Source organism: Podarcis filfolensis (assembly GCF_964270895.1).
Source record: "Podarcis filfolensis genome assembly, chromosome: 5".
Classification (NCBI taxonomy): Eukaryota; Metazoa; Chordata; class Lepidosauria; order Squamata; family Lacertidae; genus Podarcis; species Podarcis filfolensis.
The window spans coordinates 22,879,106-22,894,967 of NC_139608.1; the positions used below are offsets into that span (position 1 = coordinate 22,879,106).

General features: G+C 45.6%; 1 long non-coding RNA gene across 1 annotated transcript in view; it reads right to left on the reverse strand.

Moving 5' to 3' along the window:
* The window catches only part of LOC310762506, a 170,749-nt gene extending 158,036 nt beyond the window's left edge, over nucleotides 1–12,713 (reverse strand). Inside the window, exon 1 of the long non-coding RNA XR_014548039.1 lies at nucleotides 12,652–12,713. This is a non-coding gene — a long non-coding RNA (uncharacterized lncRNA). The remainder of the gene's footprint in view (nucleotides 1–12,651) is intronic.
* Between the last annotated feature and the right edge of the window lie 3,149 nt (nucleotides 12,714–15,862).

The following is a 15,862-nucleotide window of genomic DNA, read 5'->3' on the forward strand; positions in this document are numbered from 1 at the left end:
GTTTTTGTCTTTTTTTCATTTGCCAAGCTAACAATTTTCCACATTTATTAGCCGATTCAAATGTCCTTTGTCTCATCTGTTTAATTTTCCATTCTGTTCTCATCCTGAAGCAAAGTTCTTAACCCAAGGTACTATTTCTGGGTTAGCGGAGTCTGTAAGCTGAAGCGTATGTAACCTGAAGCGTATGTAACTCGAGGTACCACTGTATTTGTTTCAGTGGTTCCCTCCACAAACCCTTCGCCAGTCTTGTGTCACTCTTCATAACCATCCAAATACAGGGCAACATTTAAGAATTCTTTTAGGCTAAATAGGATTGCTCTGTAAGGGACCAAATAATAGGAATGTTATGTCGTGAAATGCCCTGGGATCTATGGATGAAGGGTGGTATACAAATTTAATAAATTATAGTAATAGGATAAAGTGTGGTGGCAAATTTTCAAGGCGCTAAGAGGTTGTTGTAGTTTTTCTGTTCTTTGTTGTTGTTTTATATGCTGCCCATCTGACTGGGTTGCCCCAGCCACTTTGGGCAACTTCCAACAAAATAAGAAAACACGAAAAACCTTGAACATTTAAAAACCTCCCTGTACAGGGCTGCCTTCGGATGTCTTCTAAAAGTCAGATAGACGTTTATTTCCTTGACCTCTTATGGGAGGGTGTTCCAAAGGGTGGGCGTGACTACTGAGAAATGGTTCTTACCATTCAAGAAGCTGTAAATCTTATAAATGTTAAATAAAAGAGGCTTCTGTGCCTTTAACACCTGCCCAGCACGCAGATATTTAGCAGGCGAAACTTACCTTGGCATGGATATGAAGGAATATGCTATATTTCAAACAATGTATCCTACACAGTGTATTCATTTTTGGGGTCATAAGTTGTTTTAAACAGTTTTTAACATTGTGTTTTATTTGCTGTAACCCAGCTTGGGACCTTGGGGCGAAGGGCAGGTAATCAATTTAAACAGCAGCAACAACAACAACAACAACAAATTTCAAAGCAGGTAAAGCACCCATTTCATATATTTTAAAGAAGCAACAAGATGCACCTTGGCAATGTGGAGGCAGTGAATGTACTGGTTTTGAGTAGGAATGGATGGCTATTTATTTTTCAGGGCATTTTTAGGCCAGTGCCTCTTTCCCTCTTTAAAAAAAAAAAAAGGCTTTCACAATGTCTTACATAGAAGATCAAGTTAGACAGTCAAGCTCACTAATCTTAGCCCACACATTTATTTTTTTCTGCTGAAAAGTGGGGGGGGGGTGACATTTGAAGCAAAGGAGTGTTGTGCCAGAACGGACTGCCTTACCCTGCTATTTGCCACTTCTTCTTGACTGCAGCACCATCTCACCCAGCCCACCTCGGGTCCCAAAGCAACCCCAGATGTCTTCTAACATGCCAGTGAGGAAAATCTCAGCGATATAGCAAACAGATATTTTTCTTCAGAATAAGGCATTTACGATAATACGATACAATAATTTTTATTGTCATTGTCCCATACAGAACAACGAAATTGAAAATCTACATCAGACATTCAGAAACAAAGAAGCCTGCTGTCCCAGCCTGGTTAGCCCCCTGAAAACTCTGATACCCCATAATTAAATACAATAGACTACCATAGAGACTACCTTAGTAAAGGTAAAGGGACCCCTGACCATTAGGTCCAGTCGTGACTGACTCTGGGGTTGCGGCACTCATCTCGCTTTATTGGCCAAGGGAGCTGGCGTACAGCTTCCGGGTCATGTGGCCAGCATGACTAAGCCGCTTCTGGTGAACCAGAGCAGCGCACGGAAATGCCGTTTACCTTCCTGCCGGAGCGGTACCTATTTATCTACTTGCACTTTGACGTGCTTTCGAACTGCTAGGTTGGCAGGAGCAGGGACCGAGAGCAATGGGAGCTCACCCCGTCGCGGGGATTCGAACCGCTGACCTTCTGATCGGCAAGTCCTAGGCTCTGTGGTTTAACCCACAGTGCCACCCGCGTCCCGAGAGAGACTACCTTACACTGCGTTTAAAAGCAAAACCGCATTTGGATAGAAACTGTTTCTCAGGCGACTAGTCCTAGTCTTTATAACCCTGTACCTTCTTCCAGAAGTCAGAAGCTGAAAGAGATCATTTCTGGGGTGCACACTATCCTGCACTATCCCTGCAGCTTCCTTATGGCACCTGGAAGCATAGATTTGATCCAAGGTGGGAAGAGTGCACCCAATTATTCAGCTCCCAAACCACTCACGTTATCCACTCTTAGTACCACAAAACAAAAAAAGTCATCTGCAGTAAGGGTGGTAGAAGAGGGTCCACCTCCTGCTCTTTAGCTCATCCCACCAGCATCAAACATGCCTGAGTCAACTCCATAGATTGCTAGACTACACCTACCCATCATCCCCAGCCATTGGCCCTGCTGGCTGGGGTTGACGGTAGTTGAAGTCTGACAACATTGTGCTTTCCTACCTCAGTCCTGCAAGGCCACCAAGATAGCTAAGAACCCTCAACTGGCATCCTGTTTTCTGTTGAGATGCATGGTCCCTTCATGGAGAAAGGAGATGGGTGGAGCTGTAACTCTCCCCAAGGGACACACATGTTGCCAACTGCATCTCACAAGAGAGATTTCTAAATTACGCTGTCTACTAGACTTCAGAGCTGACTGAGCGCAAAACACAAACTCATAAGAGACAGAACCAGCCACATGAGATTCCACTAATGCCTTTGAAAAGGCGTATTTATGTAAATCCACACCTTTGGCAGTGATAGCTGTCCAAAGGGAGCTCAGAGAGATTACTCCGTGGCCCTACACTGATTTTACTGTCACAAATGTACCGACTTGTGCATGTGTACAGCGATGTGGGGGGTGTCTGCTGCGACTTGGAGCTGCGATTGTTTTTCAAAACAAGGCATACAATGAGTCCTGGGGCTCCATTTACCCCTGTGACTTAATAACCTAGTTTGACTCTCCCTGACAATGGTTTCCTCCCTGCAACTGGAATTTCATGTTCATTTGTCATGTCCCATTTGTCCCAGCCTTAGTCACTGGAGTAAGAGCGACTTGTTTTGGGTCATGGAGAGGCTGAAATAAGAACTGATCTGCAGAGAAAGCAGTGGGGAGGGACAGGATTTGCCAAGCCATCCTGGGTGCTCCCATCTTGAGTTATTTTCACTGGCCCCATCCCACTAGCATATTCAGAAGAAGAAACAGGGCAATATTAGCTTTCCCATTCTCAGTGCATTTGCATGCCAAGACAATTGTCTGACTCCCTTCTTACTTATTTACAGCAACTGTTGCTGATATATTATAGCAACCCACCACTGCTCTCAAATTAATCTGCCCACAGTGTGTGGCACCTGCTGGGGCTGATGATTAGGCCACTTTTCTGTAAACCACCAAGGTCTGTGAATGACAGGTCGGAAACAAGAAAAATGGCATTAAAACCAAAGCACGGCTAACTTTAAATAAATACATTTTTAAAATACTCCTGAATGCCAGGGGTAGAGAAACTTTTTCAGCCTGAAGGTTTCACATTCCCTTGGGGGACCTTCTGGAGGCTGCATGTCAGTTGTGAGTGAGGCTAAAGACCAAAATTGGCAGAGAAATGCTACCTTCCAGCCACACAAGTCAGAGGCTTCTACGCACACAAAAACAGCCTTCACCATCCTCTGTCCAAACAACCCAGAGGCATTATCACACAGTTCAAGGACAAATTCTACCCAGGCAAAAGCATTCAAGGAGGGCATGGAGCAGAACCAATGAAGTGGGTGTCCTGGGGAGAAGAATGTGGCTTCATAAATGGGTGTGGTCCAGGGAAAGTCTCAAGGGCCAGACAGCCTTAGGCCTCCACACTGGACTCCTGGGCCTGAGGCTCTCTCCCCAGACCTAATAAATAAAAATCTCCATGGAGGTGCAGGTCAATTCTGTATCCAGGGCAGCTGTTTATCAGCTCCATCTGGTATGCAGGCTTAGACCCTACCTGCCCACAGACTGTCTCACCAGAGTGGTGCATGCTCTGGTTATCTCTCACTTGGACAACTGCAATGTGCTCTATGTGGAGCTAACTTTGAAGGTGACCCGGAAACTACAACTAATCCAGAATGTGGCAGCTAGACAGGTGACTGGGAACGGCCACTGAGACCACATGAAACCGGTCTTGAAAGACCTACATTGGCTCCCAGTACGTTTCCGAACACAATTCAAAGTGTTGGTGCTGACCTTTAAAGCCCTAAACGGCCTCGGTCCAGTATACCTGAAGGAGCGTCTCCACCCCCATCGTTCTACCCGGACACTGAGGTCCAGCACCGAGGGCCTTTTGGTGGTTCCCTCACTGTGAGAAGCCAAGTTACAGGGAACCAGGCAGAGGCCTTCTTGGTAGTGGCACTCACCCTGTGGAACGCCCTTCCAGCAGATGTCAAAGAGAACAACAACTACCAGACTTTTAGAAGACATCTGAAGGCAGCCCTGTTTAGGGAAGCTTTTAATGTTTAATAGATTATTGTATTTTAATATTCTGTTGAAAGCCGCCCAGAGTGGCTGGGAGTATAAATAATAAATTATTATTATTATTATTATTATTATTATTATTATTATTATTATTATTGAAAATTGTTGTGTCTTTTTTACAAACCGAGACTCATGATGATTTATGAATGACCTACCACTGATCAATAACACCTCAGTCAAGAAGAAGCCACATGTTGCATTCACTGGACATACTTGACCTTAAATGAGCATCCAGGCAGTGGCCATGTCTCATGAATGCAAAAACAGGAAGTTGTCTTGGCTAGCTCATTCTCAAATAGCCCTCTCCTTGATACACTAGTTGCTTATATGCAGAGAGTCCTTCCCCCATGAGGAGCACTGAAAAACAAGATATGCCACACACTCCTCCAGGAATGGATGGCTCAGTCTATTTCTGTTTTATGTCAGGTTTTGCATGAGTTCATCAAAAAGTCTGTTCTCCCTCATTTAAGCATCCATCTGTGATTTCATTAAGAATGCACCCAAAATGCTGGTTTGATTCTGTTCCCGCCCCCCTTAAAATGCACATTTTTGTACATGGATTTTTGTATATAAAGAAATTGCAGATTTGACTCTAAAATATGCATTTCTATACACATTTTGGAACAGTTTTCTACTCAAGAATTATATTGCAAAATTCAGAGACGTGTGAGCAGTGATGGATAACAGCATTCAAATCTGCATCTGTTCTAGAACAAGGGTGACTTCAGATGTTTCTGAACTCCAACTCCCACTGGCTTCAGCCACCGTGTCCACTAGATAGACATGAAGTAAGCTGGAGTCCAGCAGCATGTGGAGGGCCATAGGTTTCTCGCCTGTGATCCAGGAAGTGCAAATCAGACCAGTTTTTCTCTTTTAAGCAAACTGTCTGAAATTGTCCAGTAGATTTATGCCCCGCCTGCAATCTGAAATGATATGTTCCAGAATGCCACAATCTCATCCTGTGTCTTCTTCTTGCTTTACATCTGCAGTATGGAATCAACAACGGCACACTTTCTCCCAGAAGCTCGAAGGTGAGATAATGAAAGCTGGACCAGCCCACCCATGAGGCAAGGTGAGGCAGTTGCCTCAGGTGGCAGATCCAAGCTCTGAGGAGCATGATGCTCACTACTGCTTGCCCACCTCAAATGGCAAAACAACCCACGCTGACCCTGCTGGACCATGAGGGAGAAACCAGGTTTCCAAGAGGAGCAATATTGCTATGAGAAGGTTTTGGGGGGGGGCACCTTTGCTTCTGATGCTGCCATTACAGTGTGAACAGGAGTTTTGCAAAAAGACCTCCCATTCCGTAAACGTAACATGAGTAGGGGCCTTAAGGCTGCCATCCTATCCACAACCGACCTCAGAGGAGGGATGTAAGAAGGCATCAGAGGAGGGATGTAAGCAGGCAGCTTCCGGGTCATGTGGCCAGCATGACTAAGTCGCTTCTGGCGAACCAGAGCAGTGCACGGAAACGCCGTTTACCTTCCCGCCGGAGCGGTACCTATTTATCTACTTGCACTTGACGTGCTTTTGAACTGCTAGGTGGGCAGGAGCTGGGACCGAAGCAATGGGAGCTCACCCCATCCTAGGGATTCGAACCGCCGACCTTCTGATCGGCAAGCCCTAGGCTCTGTGGTTTAGACCACAGCGCCATCCCGTCTAATGATGATGATGGTGATACTATTATTTGTATTCCGCTGTCAGGCTTCAGGGACTTGGCTTCCTTCCCCCTTTGGCTGTAGATAAGCAGGACAAAGCAAAAAGAGTCACTTACCATTTAAAGAGTCTTTCATGATCACAGCAAAAGAACAAAGCAGCCATTCTCAGAATGACAGTGTTCCCGATTAAGGTTTCCACCCACTTCCCCTCTAGTCACTTTCGTGTCTTGCAACCTGATCTCGCAACCACTGTGCTTTTTGTGTAGCCATCTTATCTGCTCTACGTGACCCTGGACTGATAGGCTGGACACATTCCAGTGAGACAGTCTGTTAGCTCTCTCTCTCTTCCAGTTCTTCTTCACTTTGCTGTTCACCACCCCAGTTCGTCCCAACTTTTGTCTTCAGAACTATGCCCCTCTGCAAACCACTGTTCCAAATCTATACTGCTCCACTGCTCCTGGGCAGCTTCAGGATCCTATTCAGGAGCAGGGGGAGGCTCCCACTATTCCTCATCAGAGCATACTCCTCAGCCTGGTCTCTGACACCCGTTCATCTGACTGGGTTGCCCCACCCACTCTCGGCTGCTTCCAATCGATTTAAAAACGTAATAAAACATCAAACATGTTGTTATTGTTTTTTAAATCCCTATACAAGGTTGCCTTTAGATAATCTTCTAAAAGTGGTATAGTTATTTATCTCTTTGACATCTGATGGGAGGGTGTTCCACAGGGCAGGAGCACTGTTTCCATTCCACTGCAGTCCAGCTTCCAACAAAAGATACATTACTCATCTCGCTGTCCGCTGTAGCAGAATGTTACATAATAGCAGAAGCAATTACAAAATCATTGTGTTATACCACACCATTCATTTATGTGCAAAGGAAATGCAGTGCAAATGGTGGTTTGTGGGATGGGAGGGGGGAGTCTTCAATTACATATTGTTTGCTGATTGAAAGCAATAACAGCAAATACCGATCGTATTTGCTGGATCAATTTCCTTTCCGGCTATGCAACAAATAAACTAACACCGGCAATTTCAGCTCCCATTTCCATTTCTGCAAGAATTCTCTGATCTTCCTACCTGGAAGTAAGCCCCACTGAACTCAATGGAGCTTACTAACTGAGTAAATGTGCGTAGGATTGTTCTGCAAGTGCTCCTTTGGTGTGTGGGAGGAGGTGAAACAGGAAGACGGGAAGAAAACAGTTTGTTCAAAGCACATACCAAGATGCCTGAAAAGTGAGGCTCCGAAGAATCAAACTGCCTGCCTCTCGCAAGGCTCTGTAACCATTTGTTGCACAACCTCTCACTTCCGCCGAAACGTTGACCTTTACTTTATGTCAGCCTCTGTCACAATGGATGTAACAGATGGCACTGAGGAACTTAAGTCTTTCTGAAAAACAGGGCAAGAGAGGGAGGAGGGCTTCAAGACAGCAGTGTGACAGCTGAGCACTCAAATGAAAAAAAGAGAGAGCTGTTACTGGGATCTCTCAGTTACAACAGGCTGAGCTACACACTATGTTCAAATGGGTATAACAGCACCCCCATTCTGCTTGCTTTTAAAAGTACAGTGGCACCTCAGGTTACATACGCTTCAGGTTACATATGCTTCAGGTTACACACTCCACTAACCCAGAAATATTGCTTCAGGTTAAGAACTTTGCTTCAGGATAAGAACAGAAATCGGGCTCCGGCGGCAAAGCAGCAGGAGGAGGCCCCATTAGCTAAAGTGGTACTTCAGGTTAAGAACAGTTTCAGGTTAAGTACGGACCTCCGGAATGAATTAAGTACTTAACCCAAGGTACCACTGTAAAGCAGTTTGGAAGAGGGGCATTTTGACCAGAACAGCCTTTTTTCTAGCTCCAAATAACAGGCTCCGAGGTTTGTGAGGCTAAACATAGGACTGCCATACATGCGGATTTTCCTGGACATTACCAACTGAACAACTTTCGGGTTTTTACTTTTTGAAATATGGCAACCCTACTAAACACTCATTCTGAACCAGGTAGTGGGGGAAGAGAGAAAAACAGGCTGGGAGAAGTGGGGTAATTTGGAGCAAAGAGGTTGTGGGGAGGGGGAGGGGGAGTACCCCTCCCCACTGCTATTTCTCTGCTGCAAATTCCCCACCTCGCCAATGTTACAATACTTTTCAATTATTGCTGGGATATGATATGGTCTGTTTGTGCATATTGTGTAGCGATACAGGAGCACCCAAAGAGTTATATTTTTGTAAGCATCTGGCTTGAGCGCTCACAAAATGCTCAGAGGTGCTCGCAGAGCTGCAGGAGAGTCAGTGGATGTGGCAAAGGCAGGTATTCCAGCTCCCCAGTCAAGTACCCCTCCATCCTGGAAGTGGAGTTTGGAAGAGTTTGGATTTGATATCCCGCTTTATCACTACCCTAAGGAGTCTCAAAGCGACTAACATTCTCCTTTCCCTTCTTCCCCCACAACAAACACTCTGTGAGGTGAGTGGGGCTGAGAGACTTCAGAGAAGTGTGACTGGCCCAAGGTCACCCAGCAGCTGCATGTGGAGGAGCGGAGGCGCGAACCCGGTTCCCCAGATTACGAGTCTATTGCTCTTAACCACTACAACACACTGGCTCACCACACTGGAGACAGGAGTGGGATAATAAACCCAGCATCCCTGGTGGGAGGACCTTCTCCCAGGTGGAAAAAGGATGCAAACAACATAACCTTGACACTGGGGATGTCGAGATACCTTCCTGACTCCCTGCTCAGCTGGAAAAAGCTGGTGCTGCTACTTTCACCACCTTTCTCCTGTCCTTTCACCACCTTTCTCCTGTCCCAGGTGAAAATATAAGAAGAGCCTGCTGAATCTGGCCAGTGGCCCATCCAGTCCAGTATTGTGTTCTCACAGTGCTTGCAGGTATATGCTTGGGCCATTGGCTCTTTGGGGTTTTTTTGGCAGGAGGGGCTGCAGAAGAATGAAGTGTAGAATTGAAGGTGGCAGTTGTGGGTGACCTTTGTTGTTTCCATCTGGAAGATGGGCAGGGCCCCACTTGCTTTACCGGTGCTCACATACTGGTCTTGCAACACACACACACACACACACACACACACACACACACACACACTTTTAATATGCCCACAACATCCCTGGGAACACGCAGTTAGCCCCTCAATTTGTTTTAGCTGAGAAATGTCAGTAACAATAACTCATTTCCCCCCCAAGCACTCAGCTGTCGTCTTTCTGTCTCTTAGCACTCCTTCCTCTCTCCCTGTTTTTCAGAGAGCCTTAAGTTCCTTGACGCCATCTGTTCCATCCATTGTGACAGTAGAATTATCAAAAGAATACATCTGCAATTTTTTCTCCCTCATACACTTGAAAGTAGCCGAACTGCACAAAATAAAAATAAAAACTTGCATATCAGCATCTTGCAAGTCACAGGCAAGCTATTTGGGAGCCAAGGCCATTTCATATATGTCAAGGCCAAAGCTGGGCAATGGATTGCAATGCCATGGTCTTTGCATAGGGAGGGGGGAATTATTCTTGTTTCTGAATTAACAAAAGAAATCTATACATTGTCTATCGGTATCCTAGTACTTATTTAATAACACAAGGCCCATTGTTGTGGCAGGTACGTGATGGGAAAGGGAAGTAAACCCTGGTGTGCAATGGAGTTTTGTGATGGTGTTGTAGCTTGCAGACCAGCTGCTGAGTCCTATGGACCTTGTGTGATGCATTGGAAACAATGCCTAACTTCAGATATATAACACACACACACACACACATATATATATATATGTAAATCATTTTTATTTGATTTTACAAATAAAAGTTTGTAACAATCCAAATACATTTCTATATATAGAGATTACTCTGAATCTCGAGACTTCCCAAGTCCAATTGTCCAATGGACAATATGGGTCCAATTGTCAACATTTACAACTGCATATTATTCCAACCATATTATCCAACCATATTATCCATTTGTTACATTACAAGTGAGATTAAAATCCTGCTAATGTTTTCATCTGCTTGCAGTGGTCTTCTAAATAGATTATGAATTTTTCCCATTCTTTTTAAAAAAGTTTTTGTGTCTTCTTGGTTCCTGAGCCTTCCAGTCAGCTTTGCCATTTTGGCATAGCCCATCAGCTTGACTTGCCATTCCTCTCTGGTAGGCACTTTGCACAAGAATATCAGTGATAAAAATGAATGTATTGCCAATAATTTTATTTTTACAGTCATACATCGGGTTGAAGTAGCTTCGGTATAAGTATTTTTGGGTTGTGCGCTGTGGCGACCCAGAAGTAACGGAGTGCGTTACTTCCAGGTTTCGCCACTCGCGCATGCACAAACGGTCAAACACCCAACCGAGCGGACCTGCTTCAGGATGCGAACGGGGCTCCGGAACGGATCCCGTTCGCATCCAGAGGTACCACTTTATTTCAGTTGATAGCGGTGATCAGCAGTGCTGGACACTTCAAGGAATGGCAAAAAGATATCTCAAGATTTATCTGGCAGGGGAAGAAACTAAGGAAACATTGCCTAGCTTCATAACCCCACCCATTAATCTGCATAGACTTGTCTTGAATTATAGAATCATAGAATTGCAAAGTTGGACCAGACCCACAAGCATCATCTGGTCCAAGCCCTTCGATGCAGGAATCACAAGTAAAGCATCCTTGACAGGTTACCATCCAACCTCCGCATAAAAACTTCCAAGGGAGTCCATCCCACTGACAAACAGTTCTTACCATCAGAAAGTTCTTCCTAATGCTTATTACAACACAGTGCCATAAAATCAGCCCAAAACAGGCAGGGATAAAAACAAATTAAATGTGTTTAGGGTTTTTCTAGAAGCCGGGGGCGGGGGGGGTTGTATGCATCTGCCTAGGGATGCAGAGTGACAAATTGGGGCAGACCTTCTAACTCTGTCAGCTTCCTTCTCACACAAGGTTGTATTCTGGACAAGGACACTGCCTAGGGGTTGATTGGGTTTGCCACTGTGAAATTCTCTCAGGGCTGCTGGCTCCTTCTCATTAATACAACATTTTGATTTAATGCTCGGTTGGGTGTTTAAAAAAACATGCAAGCGGAATTGCTTATTTTGCCCACCAGTGCTATGGCACACCTGTCAGAATCTCCTCTCCCTTCCCTGGCTGGTAATTGGCTGCTGCACAGCTGGCTGCATAGCAACAGGCAACAGATAGGGATGCTTCCGTTACCTGCTTTCTGCCTGTGCTGAAATTGTTCAGGTTGTCATTGGAGTGAAGCTTGGCCGAGGGAGATGGCTCTGATAGTGCGAATGCGGCTCTAACCCTGGGATGTCCTCCTAGGTTATCCTGCCAACTGAATGGCTGATTAGAACATCAGCCATGACAGGTGTTAGGCGCCGCATTCCAATTAGGCCAAAATACCTATTGGGGAATTTATTTTAATGAGATCTTCATCTCACCCAATCGCTTCTGCGCTTGTTCTTTTGCGAGCCCACGATCAAAAGAATTCACACTGAGCAGGTTGTTTTGCCTTGGCTTTTGAAGAAAGCACGCAGGGAGGGAAGGCCTTCTCAACACCAACAGATCATAATACAGGGCTTGGATCTGGCTTGCATCATCGTCATTCTTTATTTGCATAATTAAGGAAGCAGAAAGACTAACAAGCAGATGGTAAGTTTTTGAGGTACATTTAAATAACATGACTCACCTTGACGGGAGCAAGAAAGCCTGTTTCAAGTTGGGTGCAAGTTAAAACTTTGATAGCATGCTTTCCTGGCATAAACAAGCTCAGGTGCTCAGGGCTGCTTGCTCTTAATTTCTTTCCTTTGCACGTTTAGAATAGTCAATCGCTTTTTGTCGTCTTCACAAACCAGGGCCTCCTTGCCAGTCAACGTGATTTCAATATAAAACCAAACCGTGAAACTCTTGATATCATATGCTATGCATAGTAGGCAGTTTTCCAGATTAAGACTGGGAGCTGTGCTGTGTTGTGCTTTGTTGAGGTGCCCGGTTAATGAAATATAAGCGGCAAACAGTGGTATAGCAGAGGAGGAACGTGGAGCAGTATAGCCTCGGGACTCCCTTCACAGGGAGCCAGTGTGGTGTAGTGGTTAAGGGCAGTAGATTTGTAATCTGGGGAACCGGGTTCGCGTCTCCGCTCCTCCACATGCAGCTGCTGGGTGACCTTGGGCCAGTCACACTTCTCTGAAGTCTCTCAGCCTCACTCACCCCACAGACAAAACAAAAAATTTTTTTTCCTTCCAGTAGCACCTTAAAGACCAACTTAGTTAGTTCTTGGTATGAGCTTTCGTGTGCATGCACACTTCTTCAGATACACTGAAACAGAAGTTGCCAGATCCTTCTATATAGTGAGAAGGTGGGGAGGGGTATTACTCAGAAGGGTGGTGGGAATGGGTGGTTGGCAGATAGCTGTGATGAGCCTGTTGACGACTCTTAACGACTGCAATAGGTCTTACAGGAAAAAGCAAGGGGTGAGAAGGTGAAAAATGGCTTTGTCATGTATAATGAGATAAGAATCCAACAGAGTGGATTCACCCCACAGAGTGTTTGTTGTGGTGGAGGAAGGGAAAGGAGAATGTTAGCCGCTTTGAGACTCCTTCAGGTAGTGGTAAAGTAGGATATCAAATACAAACTCTTCTTTTTCTTCATTTTCCCAAGCAGGAGGGATGATATCACCCGCCAGGAAAATTCATGGACTGGACCCACCTCGCTCTGGCAACTGATTGAGGCAATAATGAGGCTTTTAAGTTTTACTGTTGATTGCGTCCCATTAGCATGGGGACGGTTGGAGAGTGAAGCCAGCTTACTATTTTACGACCAGCATCTGATCCTAATAAATTGGGTTGGATGGTATGCGTTGCTGCAACCTCAGCACCATGGTCCTGATTTCAGTCAGGTCTCAGGTTTAATCCCTGGCATCGCCAGATAGATGTCAGGAGCGAGCCAGCAGTAAATCACACTGTGCCAGTTAGAGTTGACTCTTTATTAGCCAAAACATGATACGCACAGGAGTGTCAGGCTGACACAGTCCCTGCCTCCCCACAGCTGCCCAAGTCCCATCCTCTCCAGGGTTCCCCCCCCCCCAAGTCTTTGCTCCTCTCACTTCATGCCTCTTCTGGTTCTGGGAGACCAAGAGGGAGTGGACCTTGTCACAGCTGGAGGGGGAGACACCTGTGACTCTTCACCAGCCTGACTCATCTCTGTCTCTTGGCCTCTCCCCTCCCACCCTCCTGCTTCAGCTTCTGACTCTGATTCTGAACTACTCTGCTATTCTGATTCTCTGCTACTGACTCTCCCTTCTCACTCAACCCTGTTACCTCTTCAGCTTCTGATATGTCCTCTTCCCAGTTTTCGCCCTCTTCTCCCGCTGACCACTCATCATCCCATCATTCCTCCCTAAGCTCTGAGCCTTCTTCCCTTGGGGGTTCCCCAGCTGGTGCTTCCCTCCATTCTTCTGTGACCAATCAGTCCATGACAGCAGAACTGAGCAAGATTCCTGTCTGAAACGCTGGGGAGATGCTGTCATTGTGAGAGCCAGTGTGGTGTAGTGGTTAAGAGTGGTAGTCTCGTAATCTGGGGAACCGGGTTCGTGTCCCTGCTCCTCCACATGCAGCTGCTGGGTGACCTTGGGCTAGTCACACTTCTCTGAAGTCTCTCAGCCCCACTCACCTCACAGAGTGTTTGTTGTGGGGGAGGAGGGGAAAGGGGAATGTTAGCCGCTTTGAGACTCCTTCGGGTAGTGATAAAGTGGGATATCAAATCCAAACTCTTCTTCTTCTGCCATTCAGTGTAGATAATGAGCCAGATCACGCTTCCTCAAACTCAAACTGTTTTGAGACTACAATTCCCATCATCCCTGATCACTGGTCCTGCTAGCTAGGGATCAGGGGAGTTGTAGGCCAAAAACATCTGGAGGGCTGAGGTTGAGGAAGCCTGAGCTAGATGGACCAATGATCTCATATGAGGTAAGGCAGCTGTCTACATTCCTTAAAACAAAAACTACAAGACCTGTGATCATGGATCTCCTGCCATCACTGCTACTCCCCCTCCTCAAAAACACTGCTGCTGCTGAAAGGCTAATATACAGCCCTGCCCTACCTCAAATTATTATCCAAACCTGGGCCTGACCTCCATCCTATCCATGGCTCTCCTGCCTCTGTTTCTGCTCTGGCTCCTGATCTTCAGCCTTTATGACCATGCCTCTTGCCTCTCTCCTGTGTGCCTGACCCCACCTTACCTGTGCTGGATTCAGACTGCATGGCAGCCTGTTGGAATCCAGGCCCAAGGCCTGAGAAGACCTCTCTTTATATATCACATCTTGACTTTCCCAAAGCACAGCATGACTTTTCGGCTTCAAAACGAAACCCGGCATAAATAATATAGAAAATAGCTGGCATTTCCTTTGAAGAATTCATCAGATGGTGATCAACTGCATCATAAATTCTTTCGCGTGCAGGTAAAAGGTGAATGCCATCTCAAGTTAAATGCCAGCTTCCTCGCTGGAAGTATAACATATATTGACTTCATGAGATGTTAAATTTGAATAAGCTGCAGGCAATAGCAAGCTCTGATACATGCCCTGCAGATTGCACAATGTTTCCATGTTCCAAGGAACATAAAGATTTAATTTGGTCGAAAAGTGTCTCTGATTATTAGAATTATATATTAGAATTATGGCAGACCATGTTATTAGACTGAAACTGCATAGGAAAGACATGCCATTTTTATCTACAACTCATCAATAGATATGCCTAGGGTTGCCATATGTCCAGATTTTCCTGGACATGTCTGGAATTTGGCCATCTGGAACTGCATCAATTTTGGCGATTTCTTGGGAAGGAAATAAAAGCTCAACAGCTTTTCTGTCCGAATTTTCACTGTTTGAAATATGGCAACCCTACCAAAGTGGGTGGCACCTCCAGTTGTGGGATGGTGGAATTACCTGGGGGATGCTAAGAGGCAAAAGGGTGGCAAGGGGGCACTGGAGATGTAAATGGTATCACTGGATCAAGTTCATCAACTTGTTGTTGTTGTTGTTGTTTAGTCGTTTAGTCGTGCCCGACTCTTCGTGTCCCCATGGACCAGAGCAAGCCAGGCACTTCTGTCTTCCACTGCCTCCCGCAGTTTGGTCAGACTCATGCTGGTAGCTTCGAGAACACTGTCCAATCATCTCATCCTCTGTCGTCCCCTTCTCCTTGTGCCCTCCATCTTTCCCAACATCAGGGTCTTTTCCAGGGAGTCTTCTCTTCTCATGAGGTGGCCAAAGTATTGGAACCTCAGCTTCAGGATCTGCCCTTCCAGTGAGCACCCAGGGCTGATTTCCTGAAGAATGGATAGGTTTGATCTTCTTGCAGTCCATGGGACTCTCAAGAGTCTCCTCCAACACCATAATTCAAAAGCATCAATTCTTCGGCGATCAGCCTTCTTTATGGTCCAGCTCTCACTTTCATACATCACTACTGGGAAAACCATAGCTTTGACTATACGGACCTTTGTTGAATTAATTAAAAGAAATAGCTTCGATTGAAATTGGAACAAATGTATGATTGTTTACTCCTTTGAACTTTGTTGTGTTCTTATCTGAATCATGCTTTTTATAGGGTAGGCTATGGGGCACTGGGGATAACTTTATTAAACCAAGTTGTGGGGTGGGGGAGAGGAAGTGGCTCAAAAAGAAAAAGTTTGGGGAGCCCTGGTCTAGACAGTTCAGGATTGATTGTAGTGGATCAAATGCAGCCTCGCACAG